Genomic DNA, 18267 nt, shown 5'->3' with positions numbered 1-18267 from the left:
CTCAGAATCCAGGCCAGTAGCCTCCCTGACTTATCACCCTCCCTGTGGAGGCACTGCCGATAGTGGCCTAAGGAGTATTTATCAAGCCTATCTAAGGTGTCATGGAGCTGCGTTTGGGCAGTCTGTTCCTCCCGCCTTTGCAGTTCGGTAGGGTCCACCACCTGTTGGGCGGTCAGGAGGGTATCTTCCGCCTTTTGGAGATCTTGGAGGAGCTGCTTGCGGACTCCATATGTAAGTCCCATACAAGCGCCCGCACTACCGCCTTCAGTGCTTCCCATTTGGTGGCCAGGGACACGCTGCCCTCCCCCAGTTAATATCAATATAGTCTTCGATGGCTCTACCCACGTGATCTTTTCCCACCTGATACTGGAGAATATCCGCCGGGAGCCTCCAAGTCCGGGGGCGGACAACCTGAGACTCCCATTGAACCAAGCAAGCCACCGGGGAGTGGTCCGATAAGAAACGGGCTTGGTGCGTTATTTCCACTGTCATGGTGGATTCGGCATTTGCTATCAATACTCTGTCTAGGCGGCTGTATGTACTATGTGTGAGGGAGAAGCATGTGTACACTTGTGCCAGACGTCCACTGCCCCCACGTTTTCCATTACTTCCTTAAGCTGTGTAGTCATACAGGGTTTTGTACCCGCCCGGGGTGGGAACCTATCCAACTCGGGGTCAAGGATACAGTTGAAGTCTCCAAACCAGAGCAGCGGGGTGCCCAGGTCGTGAATCAGGGCGTTTTGCAGAGACCCGTAGAATGTCGGGTCATCAATATTGGGTGCATAAGAATTCAGGATAACCAGGTCTCTGCCATTAAGCTTGGCTCTAAGAAGCAGGTAGCGACCCTGAATGTCCACTTCCATATACTGGATCGCGAACGGTACCCCAGGCGCCACCCAAACCAGAACCGCCTAGCATATGTAGAGAAGGACGTGTGAAACAGCTGACCACGCCATTTTTTCCCCAGTTTGTGTGCCCCGTCTTCCCCAAGGTGGGTCTCCTGTAAGCAAGCAATGGATACTTTGTGTCTTCGAAGGAAGGAGAGGACTCTGTACCGTTTAGTGCATGTGCCTAACCCCCTCATATTCCAGCTCATAAACTTATACCCCATGATTTCCAGTAAAATTCACCCTGCTGCATCAGGCTGTTCAGAGAGTGCTTCCCCACCAGTGCCCGACTTGCTAAACCAATAATGCCTAAAACATTTCCCCTCAACATCCCCTTGAAACAAACCCCCCCTCCCACAAGCAAAATATCAGCAACAACCATATACGCCAATATGCCCTACCCCTGCTTGTGCCAGGACGTGCACAGCCTCCCCATTCGCCCAACGAGGCAAATACACTCAAGAAACGTTCAAGGAAACCCCCCGAATCACCCCCCCCCTGCCAACTCCCTGCCAGTCCCCATGGTAATACAAAATCATATGCTCCGGGCTCGACTAGTCAGCCCAATTCCGAACTCACTTGTCTCCCCTTCCATACTCTCCCCCCCTTCAATCATTCATACCACCTATCTAGCCAGGAAACCGTCTTGCAAAGGATATGTGACACAGGCACCACTCTCTGAAGTGGGCCCAACGCTGTTTGAGGACCTGCCAGTAGTCAAGTATGTAACGCCCTCAGTCTATCTGTTCCTTCAAGAAGGATCCACAGTCTCGGGAGTCCCGGTCCCCCCAGTCTCTGGGACCACTGGTGCGGTGAGCAACGTGCTCTCTGCTGTGACCTGCAGAGTTTCCGGGACCAGTATATCTTCGGGCTCTTGTAGCTTCAGGGCTCCTGTCTCGTCCTTGGCGTCCGATTGGGCCAGATGTAGAGCTCCATCGTCCCCCACAGTGACCCTGTGGGTCTCCTCTCTTTCTGCTGCCTCAGAGCGGCGTCTTCGTCTGTTGGGGCGCTTCCGTGACGGTCGAGTTCCCCATTTCTCACGCGGCCCCCCATGCTCACCCGGCGGGAGGTCGTCTCCCCTTATCTCCAGCCATTCCCAGACCTCTTCCGGGGAATCAAAGAAGTGCGCCTTCCCCTGGGACAGCACCTTGAGTTTGGCCGGATATAGCAGCATATATTGTACGTGCATCTCCCGGAGCTTTTGCTTGACTACCAAGAAGGACTTTCGCTGCTCCTGGACTTGTTGGGTGTAATCCGGGTAAATGGAGATTCTGCTATTTTCAAAGGAGAGATTCCCTGTTTCTCTTGCCGCACGTAGAATACAGTCCCTGTCCTGATAATTCAGAATCTTGGCATTGAGTGCCCGCGGTGGGGCGCCCGGTCGCGGCGGGGGGGACCAGAGCCCGATGAGCTCTTTCAATCACAAAGACCTCGGAGAGGCCCCTCGGGCACAACTGAGTATGAATCCAGTTCTCTAGGAAACACTCCGCATTGCCCGCCTCTGCCTGTTCCGGCACCCCAAGGACCCTGATGTTGCTGTGACGCGCCCTTCCCTCCGTGTCCTCTGCTCTTCGCTCCAGGGCTCCCGTCGTGGCCGTGAGCTGTGAGACCGTCTTCCTGAGGGAGGCCACCTCTCCTTGCAACTGTTCTATATTCCCCTCGGCATCTCAGACTTTATCCGCCACCTTTCGGAGGGCCGTCCTCAACAGGTTGACATCGATGGATACCGTTTCTATTTGGTGCTCCAGCGCAGTGTGGGATCCCTGGATCGCTTTCAGCAACTCCTCCCGGGAGGGCTCGCCAGGGGCCTCAGCACCCTCGTCTTGCCCCGACTGCCGCGTAATCCGCTGTGATGGTAGCCGCTGGGTGGTGTACTGTGTTATCGTGTTGGGCTGCGTGGAGTGCGACATCCTGTCCTTGCACATTGTCAAAACCCCAAGTGTCTCGAACCAGTACTGTGGAGTGCCTTTCTCCAGTTTGCGTGACCCCAGCAGGGGTGCAGGGCCCACCTTCCTTCACCGAGCCTCCAACACTGCCGATGGGGGGAGGAAGCAGGGGGCAACAACTCAGGAGAGCCACCAGGTGTTCAGGTCGTCCTCGATATCTCTGCTGGGGTGGAACCTCCCCGCACTGGCCAGATCTCAGGGCGTGCGCCGCAGGAGGGCCCCAGAAGAGGACCCTGGGTCACTCGTGCCGACCAATTCATTCAGGGTGTCATACAATCGGGGGCTCCCGGGATCTCCACAGTGATGGTGTCCTCGAGGGTGCGGAGATTCGGCCGGGCCCCACCGAGGGCACCCCCGGGAGGGACGTGGTCCGTCGGTCAGGCCTCCGGGGCCCTCGGGCTAGTATATAGGGTTGGGCAACCCGAACCTTCGCCTCCCATCATGGCCGGCCTGCGCTCGTGGCCCCCCTTGTTTCCCGGTTTCTCCGCCAGCCGGGGGCTCATAGGTGGTTGGGGAGCTGCGTCGGGCCATCCGGGGACGGCGGGCCTCTCACCAAGCCAGCCGGGGCTCTCCGTCGGTCTCAAGGGCCGCACCCACCTGGAATTGGGGCGCCGGCTCAGCAGTTATGAAGGCCGCCGACCGGAGCCTTTCCCAGCCTAGGGCCGCCTCCGATCTTCCCGCCGCAGGCTTCGTGTCAATTCACCGGGACCTCGTTGCCGGGGAGGGCCCCTCCCTGCGGGCAGCCTCTGTCGGGTCAGCGAAGATCCCCCTCAAGATGGGGGGAGAGGCACCAGGAAGAAGGGCCGGCCGCCGCGTCTGTCCCCGCAGCTTCAGGTTCGGCGACAGTCAGTGCAGGCCTCCGTCGGCACCGGCCGGTATCCCCCAGATCTCGCCAAGACGGAGCCCCGGTTGACAGCGGGCTCCGTCGTCTGATGCGCGGCGCCGTGTCCGCGGGAAGTCTCCGGCACCCGACTCCGCAGCTCCGCCTCACTTCCGGAACAGGCCGCAGACCCCGACCTCGCGTAGACCGAGGTCCGGGGCACCAAAGCGCCAGCAGTTTCTGCGGCTTCACTTGCGGGGGCCCGCCTCCTTTCGCTTAATTAAGGGGCCACCGGTAGAAGGGGAGCTTGCGACCCCCGATTCTGTGTCCTAGGAGCCCAGGCAGGATAATTGCACAGGATTTCAGGGTCCGTTGGCCGGGAGCTGGTGGAGCTCCTGTCCTGTCGGCCATGCTGCTTGGCCACGCCCCCCCCCACTGGGTATAATTAAAATATGGTGTCTGAGTATTGGTTTTGTGTAAAAAATGATGGCCATAATGTAGATAACTGAATAAATCTGCATACATTGCAAAAACAAATCTTCAGTGTCAAAAGCAGTATAATATTTTAAATCTGAAAACAATGAATAAACAGTGTTAACATCCCAGTCATCTGAGTGTATTCCAGGCATAACCACATCTCCTAAAGAAATGCGGAATACGTATGAAATGTTCGTCTCGGATGGGCCATGGATATCGAATGGTACTTTGTCCCAAACTATACCTTTAACAATCGGGAAGGGTGAAATATTAACTAGGGCTTGATCTCATTTCATTTTATGAAATGAAGTGTGAGGGGCCAGAACTCGGCTAACCAAGTTCACAGCAGAGCGTTGAGGTGAGTAATGGCCATTAATCAACAGGAAAAACGCAGTCACGAATCCAATCAACATGAAGAGGAACACAAGTCTTTTTGAACCAGGACACAAAAAGACTGGTATGTGTAGGGGAATCTGCCACAGACAATGACAATGAAGATGCATCAGAAGAAAAGCTATTACGGTCCATATAGTAACCACTGCACCCAGCTGAAACAACGGGGCTGTTCTTCATTAGAAGGTGAACGAATTGTACTTTCAGGAATGTCACACATAACTTCAACTGGAGGAGAAGCATACTCATTATCCACAGCTGTAGATGTAGAAGGTAAAAAGAGGCAACAAATCAACTGAAGATTCCATCTCCCCCTCCATTTGTTGGGGAATTGTCGGGGAAACAGAAGCCAAAGGATTCAGTGTAATATGCCGACGCAGAATGCTTGTCGGCATACTATTCAGTATCGGCCATATGGTGTAGCTTGATATGCTCGATTGAAATTTTACGATTCTACTTATGACCAGGTAGTGGAGGCAGAATCACAGTGCGGGGGCCTTTTAAACCAAGCACTCTGACAGGCGCACGGTATGATGGACCAAATTCTTTTTTGTTCTCCACCTTCTCTCGGACCATATCTCCAACTTTAGGAAGCCATCCAGAAACCGGAATCAGCACAGCTGCATCCGTGGAAGAAGGCAAATGGGCTTTTGCTTGTGAATCACAAGCCTTTTGTAGATCCTGTAACATAGCACAACGTCTAGACCATCAATGTCTGGCACAAACATTTTTATGCCAAAGAGCATTTTGTATGCGGTCCGCCCACCCAGAGATCTTCTAGGGAGATTATTTAGTGCACGTTGAACTCCATATAAAAGAGTCAACCAGCCCGACCAGTACCTAATACCCTCGCTGTTAAAGATTGCGGTTCATCCGCTCGACAACAGAATTGCCCTCAGGCCGATATGGAGACGAGAATTGCACCTACACCCCAGAGACTTCATCCCATCACGGTAAGCCTTAGAGGCAAAAACCGGACCGTGGTCTGAATGGTGCCCCAGGCATATGTCCCTACAAAGACACACAAATCTTTAATAACAGTTAGAGCGTCAGCACTGCGCTGCGGCCAAACTCAACGGAATCTAGTGCAAGAATCCACTGCAACCAAGATGTATTTAAAAGCATTGTCAGAAGTTGAAGGACTGCAGTGATCAAGATACTTACAGCCAAATCGCTGATTAGAAAGGTAAAGCTGAGTATGTGGTGGGAAGTAGAAAGTTAAATTTGTTGACAAATGTCACAGGAAACAACATATTTAGTCACTTACTGATATAAACCACTCCACCAAAAACACTGCTGTAAAAGCAAATTTGTCACAGTCAAGCCAGCATGGGCAGAAGCCATGCCTTCATGTGCGACAATGATTAAAGAAAGTCTGCAGTCCTTGTTGGGAATCAGACGATCCCCAACGGACGGTAAAGTTGCAAATGGAATTTTATCGGTCGTCAAGTGATATGTGTAACATGAAGGGAAACCTTGGGGAATCTCAGTTTCCCTCCTTCGTCGCAGCTATAGCTGCCAGAATATCATTATCAATATAAGTCATAGACCTTGCAACTGCTTCTACCGAGCATGTGCGAGCTGCAGATTTGGCTGCCTCATCAGCCAACGAATTACCAACAGCGTGTGCTCCCACACGTTGATGGCCAAAGTATGAATAACATGTGTGAGTGGCAAACTTTCCTTAAGAGCGGCCACCCAAACTCAGCGTGTTTTATGCTTAATTGTGCTGCCTTTAGAAGCACGAAAATCATTTGTGTCCAGAAGAACAAGTTGTCATTGAAAGATTGTACACAGTAATACGAATCGCACACTACAATTGTAGGAACATCTGGATCAGCAAATTCGAGTGCCAAAACCATAGCATGTAGCTCTGCCAATTGAGCTGTGTAATCTCCAAGTGATTGCGTGTGCACCAAGGAGGACATAAAATTCCCATCAACAATCGTACCTGTCACAATCGCGCAGGCTGTTTAGAACCAATGGTTAGCTGCGCAGACCCATCAGTGTAAATAATGCATTTGTACTGATCAAGTGGGAGCAATGATAAAGGTGAAGGATGAACATGTTCAGATTGTAAAAACTCCTGTGTTTACAAAGAAGGGTCAAAGATAAAGTTGACATCAGCTGACGTCAAAGAACTAGCCCATTGTATCCAACGTGGATGCAGGGCTTTAGATTTGGCACACTAGCCTTCGTAACTGCTTCTAAACCAGGCACTGGCGAGACCATGAAAATGCGTTTACCCTGAGCCAAAGAGCGTTACCGCTGTCAAAATCGTTCTGTAGAAGAGAAACGCATCTCAGCAGGAGTATACAAATGCGATTTATAAGCAATGGGGACAGTGTCCCCTTCACTGAAAGTTACATAAGTGAATCCTAACACTCCTGGTACAATCGTATGACCAAATTAGTAGTAATAGCTCTGGTTAACAAGAGTTGAGTCGCAAGCAAATCAGACTACAAAGACCTAAGTACTGCTGTATGTTCCGGAAACCCACTGGAAGACGAAAAAGAGGGTTGTATCAACGCATATAGCGGTTTAATATGTTCAGCATAATCAGGAATGTAAGTCCTGCCAAAATTCTGAAAATCCAGCAAAGACTGCTTTTTTTAAGGGTAGAGGGAGGCTGCAATTGAGCACAACCCTCTATTTTTGTTATTGAGTTCATAACCAAGGAAAAGTACTGCCAGAAAGTCAATATGTGATTTTGCAAAATTAAATTAAATTTGTAGCCTAACTTTGCAAAATGTGTGACAATGCGATCAACGAGCATAAGATGAGGATTCATCTCATCATCAGTCAAAAAAATGTCATCCACCTACGAGAAGGCATAAGGGTCAATCTCATGTAAAATTGAAACAATGTGTGCCGCAAACACGCCAGGGTTATTCTTATATCCCATAGGCAATCTTGCATATAGTCTGATTGCCGAGGGCGCTGAATGCGGTCAAATCGCGGCTCTCAGGAGCCAAACAGTGGCTGAAAAATCAATTGGAAATATCCAAAGTGGTTTTGTACTTTTTTTTAACAATGTTGTTGATGAATGCAGAGCTATGTGTGTTCTGAACCGCAAAGGTACAAACATGACTGTTCAAATGTCTGTAGTCTAAAACTATACGATATGGACCGTACGGTTTCAATATCGGAAAAAGAAGAGTATTCATTGATGAAACACAGGGTTCAACCACACCCTGATATTCCAATTGGGTCAAGATGTCACTTACGGAAGCTTTTGCGTCTCTTTTTATTGGATACTGTGGTTGAGGCTGAGGTATAGAATGCAAAGGAATCACATGGACTGGGGAATCCTTCTCCCAACCTTCCTGATTGCGATATAACGCTGGCGCTAAGGATAATGCCCATTCCGAGGCATAATCCATATTATCGTCATCAGGTACATAGTGTGAAAAACTGTGTAAAATAACATCCTCCCCTCTGCAGAAAGCAAGGACAAAAGGTGGAGGCCAATCAACCTCCACCAATAAAATATCATAAGAAGAAGTGAGATTTTCCCAAAAGACTGCTTTACTGGGGTTTAGTATCACCTTGAATTTGGAGGCTTACTTCATAAAGCCTATCAGGAGGAGCAACTTGAGTATCGGCTGTTTCTACAGTAATGAAAGTGTCAGTTGCTTTCGCCTCCAGACGCTGGTGGAGTGTCTGCCGCACTATGGTAACCTCCGCCGCGCTATCGAGGAGGGCCGCCGCCCAACTCCTGTCGAGGAGCAGGGTTCTCACAGTCTGAGGCATACTTTGCTGTCAAAGCAGCAACTTTTTTCTTCTGAAATTGGGTGTGATATTAAGGTGGTTCTCCTGCTTGACTTTCGCATCAAACTGGCGCTTAGGGTCACATCTTGTCTGCGATCCTGACACCCTCCTCCGCCAAATTGTTGATTTGATGATTCCTGAAAGGAACGAGGATCAGGAACCTGGAACCTCTCGGGTGTCTTAATTTTGAGCGGTCACGCAAATCATATCTACGTTCAGAAGCATCAGGTGGCGGCAAACCTGCACGAGAACTAGGCTTCTGTTGTTGCTGCCGCTGGTTCTTGTTCCAAGCCTTTTTAGGAAAGACTGGACAACCCTCCTAATTAGAAGGGGATTTACTCTGTATCTGTGTAAATGGTCAAGCTCATCCTGTACCTTCTTCAGAACGTTCGGTAGAACGCTCATGGAGGGGGTGCCAAAGCACAGCATATACACCAGAGCAAACACCGGACCCCAGGTGGTGCAGTCAGCTAAAGAAGTAATCAGACCACTCGGTAAACTCATCGTAAGGATCCTGTGTTTTTCAACAGGAGGTGTGTGGGGAAAAACTGCCTCAAGCTGCTCAAATTTCTGTGCAAGCCAAAATGGCAAGTCATTACAATTTTGAGGACGTTTGCCCATTACCGAATTGATCATGACGGGACTAATCACAAGTCCACCGCTGTGTCCTGGTGGAGGAGGAGCAGCTCCAGCCAAAACTGCTTGAAGTGCATGAGACATTAAATGACTCGTCTATGAAGAAGAAGCAACTGTGTGTACAATTGACGTAGCTCTGCTATAGTAACATTGAGATAATTGGATGTGGTGTAAAACCAGCCAAAACAGGTCAAGCGGCCCCATCGATAGACAAGGGGTCCATTCGAACAAAAGAAACAGGGTGGGGGAGGAAGCCATTAAACTAAATGGTAAGCTCCCAGGATGTCAATGGAACTTCAAGTAAAGCATAAGGACGATACGCTTGAGAAGGTGCAGCGGGCGTATATTCAAGAAACAAATTATCATTTCCATCCACTGCTGGAAATGTAACCAAAGAATAAAATACCTCAAAGCGGTATGCGGGATTAGCCTCAATCACGAAAATAATGTTTGTCCCCGCATTGAGAACTCCATATTGAGTTAAAAAAGCAGTAACCGCAGTGTGGTTATTTGCTGCAATTGCAACAGCTTGTGTCATGTTTATAAAGTAGGCTACTACTACAAACAAGCATTTGCAATGCAATAGGTCTCGCATTGGGAACGTTTGAGCTATTGGTCTTGTAAATGACAATTTTTTTATTTATGTGTTGGTTTTGAAAATAGGTAAATTAATAGCTTTGTCATTTACAATGCCAATAGTTATAACTATCGCAAATGTGACACCTATAACATGGGGTTGCGCTGAGTGATGCTGTGGTGGTGCTGAGTGGTGCTGTGGTGGTGCTGAGTGATGCTGTGGTGGTGCTGAGTGGTGATGTGGTGGTGCTGAGTGGTGCTGTGGTGGTGCTGAGTGGTGCTGTGGTGGTGCTAAGTGGTGCTGTGGTGGTGCTGAGTGGTGCTGTGGTGGTGCGGAGTGGTGCTGTGGTGGTGCTGAGTGGTGCTGTGGTGGTGCTGAGTTATGTTATAATATGCTTATATAGCGCATGGCTACCCCAGCAATAGGGCGTCCCAGCGCTTGCGGACATGCCTAATTACAGAACGACCAGAATGCAGGCGGCAGAGTGTCAGCTCACAGGAGAACCCTAAATAGAAGAAAACAGCCAGATTTTAATGTGTTTTCGAAAGAGTAGATGGTCAGTAGTAGTACGCACACTTAAAGGGATAGAGTTCCAGGGTTTTGGGGCCAGATACCTAAATGACCGGCCCCCGGCTCTGCACCTCCGGATCTTGATGGTACGGGCAAGAGAAAGGTCAGCAGAGCGAAGAGCGCGCGACGGGGCATCGAAGGAACAAAGTCCCTGCAAGATTTGGGGGCCACGGCAATAGAGCATTTTATGAATAACACAAAGGGTTTTAAATTGAATGCGTTGTTTGACAGGCAACCAATGCAGCCTACGCAGAACCTGGGAGGTATGGCAGCGTTTCGGCAATCCGAACAGAATACGGGCTGCAGCATTCTGAGCCCTTTGCAGTCTGTTAGTGACTTTCAGGTTGGAACCAAGCATAAGGGCATTACAATAGTCTAGATGGGATAAGACCATAGCTTGAATGATTGTCTGTCGGATGGAGGGTTCAAAGAAGCCAAGAATGGGTGTAAGAGAGCGTAGGTGGCCGTAACAAGTGCCAGCTACTCTTTTGGCATGGGATTCAAGGGTAAGTGAATTGTATATAATCACACCCAAATTTTTAACTTCCTTCTTTGGAGTGGGAGGCGGGCCCAATGTAGGGGGCCACCACTGCTCATCCCACTTCTGAGTGTCACTGCCAATAAGGAGAACCTCAGTTTTAGATGAGTTCAACTGGAGGCAGTTCTCTGTTAGCCAGCTGGAAATGGCCAGGATGTCTTCTTGAAATTTGACTCGATCCACGGTGTCATTGGAAAAAGTGAAAATTAGTTGCGTATCGTCCGCATAGGAAATTAATTTGATGTTACGTTCCCTGGCCAACTTGGCCAAGGGGCGGACATACACATTAAACAACGTGGGGCTGAGGGCAGAACCCTGTGGGACACCGCAGCCTAATGGAAATCTGCTGGATGAGTACGGTGGGGCATGGACCTGGAAGGAACGATCGGATAGAAATGACACAAACCAATCCAGAGCTCCATCTCCGACACCTATCTCCCACAGTCTCCTAAACAGTATCCCATGGGAGACCGTGTCGAACGCCGCACTCAGATCCAGCAGAACCACAGCTGAGGTGAGTGATAATGTGGTGGCGCTGAGTGATAATGTGGTGGTGCTGAGTGGTGCTGTGGTGGTGCTGAGTGGTGCTGTGGTGGTGCTGAGTGGTGCTGTGGTGGTGCTGAGTGGTGCTGTGGTGGTGCTGAGTGGTGCTGAGTGATAATGTGGTGGTGCTGAGTGATGCTGGGGTAGCGCTGAGTGATGATGTGGTGATGCTGAGTGGTGCTGTGGTGATGCTGAGTGATGCTGGGGTGGCGCTGAGTGATGCTGGGGTGGTGCTGAGTGGTGCTGTGGTGGTGCTGAGTGGTGCTGTGGTGGCGCTGAGTGATGCTGTGGTGGCGCTGAGTGATGCTGTGGTGGTGCTGAGTGATGCTGTGGTGGTGCTGAGTGATGCTGTGGTGGTGCTGAGTGGTGCTGTGGTGGTGCTGAGGTGGTGCTGAGTGATGTTGAGTGGTGCTGTGGTGGTGCTAAGTGGTGCTGGGGTGGTGCTGAGTGGTGCTGTGGTGGTGCTGAGTGGTGCTGTGGTGGTGCTGAGTGGTGCTGTGGTGGTGCTGAGTGGTGCTGTGGTGGTGCTGAGTAAAGCTGTGGTGGTGCTGAGTGGTGCTGCTGAGTGATGCTGTGGTGGTGCTGAGTGGTGCTGTGGTGGTGCTGAGTGATAATGTGGTGGGCTGAGTGATAATGTGGTGGTGCTGAGTGATAATGTGGTGGTGCTGTGGTGGTGCTGAGTGATGCTGGGGTGGCGCTGAGTGGTGCTGTGGTGGTGCTGAGTGATGCTGTGGTGGTGCTGAATGGTGCTGTGGTGGTGCTGAATGGTGCTGTGGTGGTGCTGAGTGATGCTGGGGTGGCGCTGAGTGATGCTGTGGTGGCACTGAGTGATGCTGTGGTGGCGCTGAGTGGTGCTGTGGTGGTGCTGTGTGATGCTGGGTTGGTGCTGAGTGATGCTGGGGTGGTGCTGAGTGATGCTGTGGTGGTGCTGAGTGGTGCTGAGTGATGCTGGGGTAGCGCTGAGTGATGCTAGGGTAGCACTGAGTGATGATGTGGTGATGCTGAGTGGTGCTGTGGGGGTGCTGAGTGGTGCTGTGGTGGTGCTGAGTGATGCTGTGGGGGTGCCGAGTGATGCTGGGGGGGGGTGCCGAGTGATGCTGGGGTGGCGCTGAGTGGTGCTGTGGTGGCGCTGAGTGGTGCTGTGGTGGTGCTGAGTGATAATGTGGTGGTGCTGAGTGATAATGTGGTGGTGCTGAGTGATGCTGGGGTAGCGCTGAGTGATGATGTGGTGATGCTGAGTGGTGCTGTGGTGATGCTGGGGTGGCGCTGAGTGATGCTTGGGTGGTGCTGAGTGGTGCTGTGGTGGTGCTGAGTGGTGCTGTGGTGGCGCTGAGTGATGCTGTGGTGGCGCTGAGTGATGCTGGGGTGGTGCTGAGTGAGTGGTGCTGTGGTGGTGCTGTGGTGGTGCTGAGTGGTGCTGTGGTGGTGCTGAGTGGTGCTGAGTGGTGGTGTGGTGGTGCTGAGTGATGCTGGGGTGGTGCTGAGTGATGCTGGAGTGGCGCTGAGTGATGCTGTGGTGGGGCTGAGTGATGCTGGGGTGGTGCTGAGTGGTGCTGGGGTGGCACTGAGTGGTGCGGGGGTGGCGCTGAGTGGTGCTGTGGTGGTGCTGAGTGATGCATTCCTGCTTCGCTGGCACTTCTCACCATTGCAACTCTGCTTTTAACAGGACTGCACACCAATTGCCAGTAGAGCTGCTGTTTTTCTTGTAACAGATCCGTGACTTGCGCCTCACAGCGGCAAGGATGTCAGTACATCAATGTTTCTCCCCATTATCCCGACACTCAGCCAGCACTTTTCATGAGAACCATGTTTTGACGAAATCGTGTACGCTGCTTCTTTACCTCTATTAGGACAGCGCTGCCACTTATCAGCGGAATTGCTGGAAGATACCAAATGTATCCTTTCCTTGAGTGAATTTGCAACTTATATATATGTATCTCTAACCACTAGTAACTGTAGTAGACTTTTGTACTTACTACCATTCTTATGTGAATTTAGAGGGTTTCTGTTTGTATCTTTTCAGTAACTCATGTACTTTGAAGTCCTTACGTAAAGTAACTCGTCCTTTTGTAAAGCGCTCTGACATCTTCGGGAGAGTTCACGCTGTATAAAATCGCATAACATAAAATGAAATAAAAATACCGCCCGTCTGTCAGGAGCTCAGTAACTGGTGGGACATTACTGACATCTTGCAGCTCCGTCGCACTGATTTCAATGTAACGTTTTTAATTGTTCAATGCTACCGTCACTTCTGTGTTTCGATGGTTTACCCTTAAAAGGACAATGCTGTCAGTCAAACGAGAAACCAATGCACGCTGGGAACTGTGGCGTAAGGGAGAAAGACAGATAAAGCGGCCCGCCCCCCCGGTTACGAAGGCCTGGGCGGTGAGCTCCGGCTGCATATGGGACAGTCGCGAGCTAGGCCTGGAGGCACCAGCGTGACCCGCAGTGAGAACCATAATGGGTGCATACCAACGTCATATAAAAGGCGCACGGTCGCTCTTAAATAAACGACCTATTAAGATGCCAATTCATTTTAAAATATTGGTAAGTAAGTAAAGTAAGCTTTATTCGATTTTACCAATAAAATCATAAAAGCACTACAGAGAAAATTTATATACAACAATTAAAATATCATATACATGATTGATACAAATAGGCGCTTACTTTAACATTTGAAAAACAATCATTTAGAAAACAGAAATAAAACACCATGATTTACAGAAAGTTCAATATAACAGATAATGGTATTACAAGAAATGAGGAAGTTTTAACCCAAAGATTTTCTGTACCTTATAACCAATTTTAAGAAACATGAGACGGCAAATATAACATGGTCATCTTCTAGCTGTAACATTTTTAGGAAAGCTAATCTGCATTTTCGTAGCCCCCATCGTTTTAAAAACGGCTTCAAACATTGTTGTCTGGGGTTGGTATATAGTTTGCAAAAGAACATTATGTGTATGTTAGATTGCACCGAGATGTTGTCACATGGGCAGATCAATTTGTTAGATGACCAGTCATTGATGTTAGGTAAAGTAACCATGCGAAAGAAGGTCCCCAGGCGCAGGCGGGACAAAAGCATTCGATGGTATGGGCTAGGTACCACAACCAGGTAGGTTTGCAAACCTTCGTTGGGGGTAATTTCCTGGTAATTTAAAACTGTTTGTTTTGATTTTTCAAGGGTCCATCTACCAGTTTCTTGATGGATGGTTGTCATTTTTTTAAGGCTGATCTTGAGACACCCTCCAAAGTTCTAGGATTATCAAAGTACTCCGGGTGACCCAGATCAGTAAATATTGATCTTACATACGACAACCATCTGACATTGGCAACCCCATCTAAGGCCAAGCAGTCTTCAATTAAATCTCTGTTAAACCTAGCTTCATGTGTAACCCACACTTTATGCCAGAGTAAGATTGGGGACATCTTAATGATGTCACTAAGATATTTAACTCCTATCTCGATATGTGACATGTACGTTGAGGTACTTTTGGCCACTCCCAGTAGATACCGAATAAATTGGTTTTCACAACCCTGCAGGGAGTGGTCCTTCTCGATGCCCCATAAGCCCGCACCGTAGGTAGCTGTTGAAGCGCATTTAGCCCGATAAATCTGGACCAGCTCTTTAATAGGCTTACCGCCAATTCGATCAGAAAAAGCGCGCAAGGCGCCTATGGTGCGACTATATGCCAGCTTTCTGGCTGCTATCGCAGCCTGCCAGCGACACCGTCTATCAAACAGAACTCCAAGATAACAAAATTTATCAGTAGATGCGATTTTTTGTTTATCTAGGTATATGGTGCATGGGGCTCTATTAAACTTTCGAGTACATGACATGGTAAATGTTTTCGAGATATTGATTCTGAGACCTCTGTCCTTCATATAACATGCAAAATTGGTTACCGCCCTTTGTAAACCGACTTGGGTCTGGGACATTATGGCCGCGTCGTCGGCATACAATAGAATTGGAACAGGTAAGCCTTTAACGGTTGGGTAGTCATTTGGTAGAGAAGAAAGGTGCTGTCCAATTGAATTTATATAATAGGAAAAAAGCTGCGGGGCCAGAATGCAGCCTTGTCTCACCCCTCGGGAAATCGAGAATTTCTCAGAACATTCCCCCTGTTTGCCAAACCTCACTCTTGCCCCTGCCTCTTTATAGAGTTCTTTAATAAAAATAATAATGTGATTGTCAATACCCAGTTCGCCCAATGTGACCCACAGTAATGAATGATCAACGCAGTCAAAGGCGGAGCTTAAATCAATGAATGTTATAAAAAGAGCTCCGCCTTTGACCTCGGTATACTTAGACATAAGGAGGGACAAGTTTAGACATTGTTCAATTGTCCCAATTCCTCTTCTAAAACCATATTGTAAATGGGACACAGCATTATGGTCTTCCTCCCAGAGTTGTATTCTCTTTAGGATAATTCTTCCTGCCACTTTCATTAAACCATCCAATAAGGATATCGGCCTGTAACAGGTAGGGTCGTCCCTGCTACCCTTTTTAAATATAGGAACCACGATAGCATCCTTCCAGGTTTCAATGAACCCGTTTTGGTTTCCTTTATTCAAAACATTTGTAAGCAGGGGGGCCCAGAAATCCGGTTCTGCTTTGTAAACATCTACCGGAATACAGTCAGGTCCTGGGGCTTTGCCTGATGCACTTTCCCTGATGGCATCGTGAACTTCCTCTATAGTAAAGAGTAAGTCTATAGGAAATGGGTGGGTTAAGGGGTGTTCAGGGCCACTGTTGTCTACTCTATTTTCTATAATAGGACACACATCTAATAATGATGTAGTGTCTTCAACCATTGTGTGATTATACAGTTGACTAAAATGAGTTAACCATCTTTCACCAGTTATGGCTAGGTCCATAGTGTTAACACTTTCCCTTGGTTGGTATAGAGTTTTTACCGCCCTCCAGAAGAGAGAACTATTCTTCTGTCTAGAAGCCTCAGTCAGTGATTCCCACCCTTCCTTTTTCAAAGCCAATCTTCTTTCTTTGATAGCTGATTTATATAGTTTCCTGGTCTCGCGTATTAACGGAGGATTTCTTGGTTTTAGGGACAAGGCTCTTTTTAGATCTTTCAACGCCTTCGTGCACTTCCCGTTGAACCACCCATCAGGATTTGTTGGATTTCCTTTGGGCACTCGAACCAGCATAGTTTTGATGTGGCGTTGGATGTTTGCAAATGCGGACATAACGTTCCTAGGAGCGCCATGTTCCTCCAAACAGACAACAACATCGGCAGCACATTGGGTGAGCACATTCTGTAGGAACACTCGGGGCACAATTTTTTCCCATTTGACGACATATCCATTAGTTCTGGATAGATTGATCTTATATGGATAAGTGCGGGCAATCCCCTTTTTACCGTGGCGCCCAGTCACGTTTACTCCAATTATCAGAGGATAGTGGTCACTCGATAAATCCTTTCCAACTTCCCAGGAGGTTATAAACCCTGGGTTGGCAGGGGTGATTAAAACAAAGTCAATTGTCGAGTTACAACCTCTGTCATAGAAGGTTGGCTCGAATGGGGCAGGTGGTGAGCAAATCTGGTTGGCAAATGAAAAATCAAAATTGAAAACAATGCCATTCAAAAGGGACCCCATCTTGGTGTGAGAGAAATGTATTGGACCCTCCTCCCCATAATCTGACAGACCGCACAAATCTGTTTCAGAGGGTGAACAGATGGTGCAATTAAAATCCCCCACCCAGACAATCTTTTTTGCCCCCACGCGGTCATCTGAAAATCGGGTAATATAGCTCAGCATATTTGTCATTATGGGCTCCATTTCACTATTAGACATATTATTGTAAAAATTCACTAGTAGAATATTTTCATTGAGGCCCCATTTAAATGATAATAGTTGGAAATATTGACTAGAGAAAAATGTATATACCTTTACATCCGCGGTAGTTGAAACATAAATACAGAGACCACCCTTGTTATGTCCCTGTACTGATGGCATAGCCGGGGAATGAAAGGTCTGGTAGCCTAGCAGATGTACTTCTTCGAAAAGCCACGTTTCTTGGAAGCAAAGTATACCATGATTTTGTATAACATCTAACCAAGCGTTATTGGCAACTTTGCTTCCTAGACCCGCCACATTCCACGAGAGCAGAGAATGAGATACCTTACTAGGATCCCCTTGTATGCTTCCAGCATTCTCTACGGGATTCCGCGGAAGTGGGAGAAGTATAATTGATGTGGCCACTGTAGTCGTGGGAGTAACAGAGCTACAGTGATTGAGGGTTAGTTGGGAATGATAAGGGACAAAGTTAGGGTCCGGAAAATAACTAGGTAAATTATTCCCAACGATCTTGTTATCCCGTTGCTCCTTTAACGTGCTAGGCAAATCATTTTGGACAGTAGTACCTCCACACATCAAATACCCATCAGGTAACTTTTCCCTAATACCTGTCACATTAAGTCATTCATTCTCATCCATTCCGGACAAAGGATGGAATAAATTAGTCAACGGTATATTCCAAGTATCCTTGGGGTTATAGGTTTGGGGATGATCCCAGGGAATATGGGCAGAAGGATTATTATGATTAGGCAAAGGTTGGTTTGGGTACAAAGATGGAAAACGAAAATCATTATTTCTGTTATAAAAATCGTGGGCCATTGGATTCATCAATGAAACTGGTCTATGTGATGCGTGAGGTCTATAGTTCTTAGGCTGGTGAGGAATAGGCGTTGGCTGGAAAAAGGGAGAGTCGTTACCATTATAATATCTTTGGGCTGGGTTCAGGGTTTGAATGGGTCTGTGTAGGCCTTCAGGTCTCCAATTATTTTTGAAGCGGAGATTACTCTTCCTTATTGATAGGTTATTAGGGGGTGGAGGTTTCATGAGCGCCTCCGGGTAGAAGTAGCTCAGGTTATGCGTGGCAATCCCCCCCTCACCATTCCCAGGAAACCAATCACTGATATGTGTGACCAGTCTGTGGTCTTTTAAGTTGACAATGATCACGTCCCCTTCGATATCCTTGGGTCTAGATCCCACCCACTTGCATCGCCTAACCGAAACTATGTCACCATTAAGGTGTGTTGGAAGTGGTCTGTTTTTCCGCAGCCAGTAAATAACCTTGTTTTTTAAAC

At 48.5% G+C, this 18267-nt stretch overlaps 1 protein-coding gene across 8 annotated transcripts in view; it reads right to left on the bottom strand.

Annotated features, from left to right (window-relative positions):
* LOC144798737 (uncharacterized) overlaps window positions 1-18267 on the bottom strand; it is a 1654679-nt gene that overhangs the window by 1420662 nt on the left and 215750 nt on the right. The gene's annotated exons all lie outside the window — the stretch shown is intronic.

Source organism: Lissotriton helveticus, chromosome 12 (genome assembly GCF_964261635.1).
Source record: "Lissotriton helveticus chromosome 12, aLisHel1.1, whole genome shotgun sequence".
NCBI classification, from domain to species: domain Eukaryota; kingdom Metazoa; phylum Chordata; class Amphibia; order Caudata; family Salamandridae; genus Lissotriton; species Lissotriton helveticus.
The sequence above is the reverse complement of the archived record's forward strand: the minus strand, read 5'-3'. Positions and strand labels throughout refer to the sequence as shown.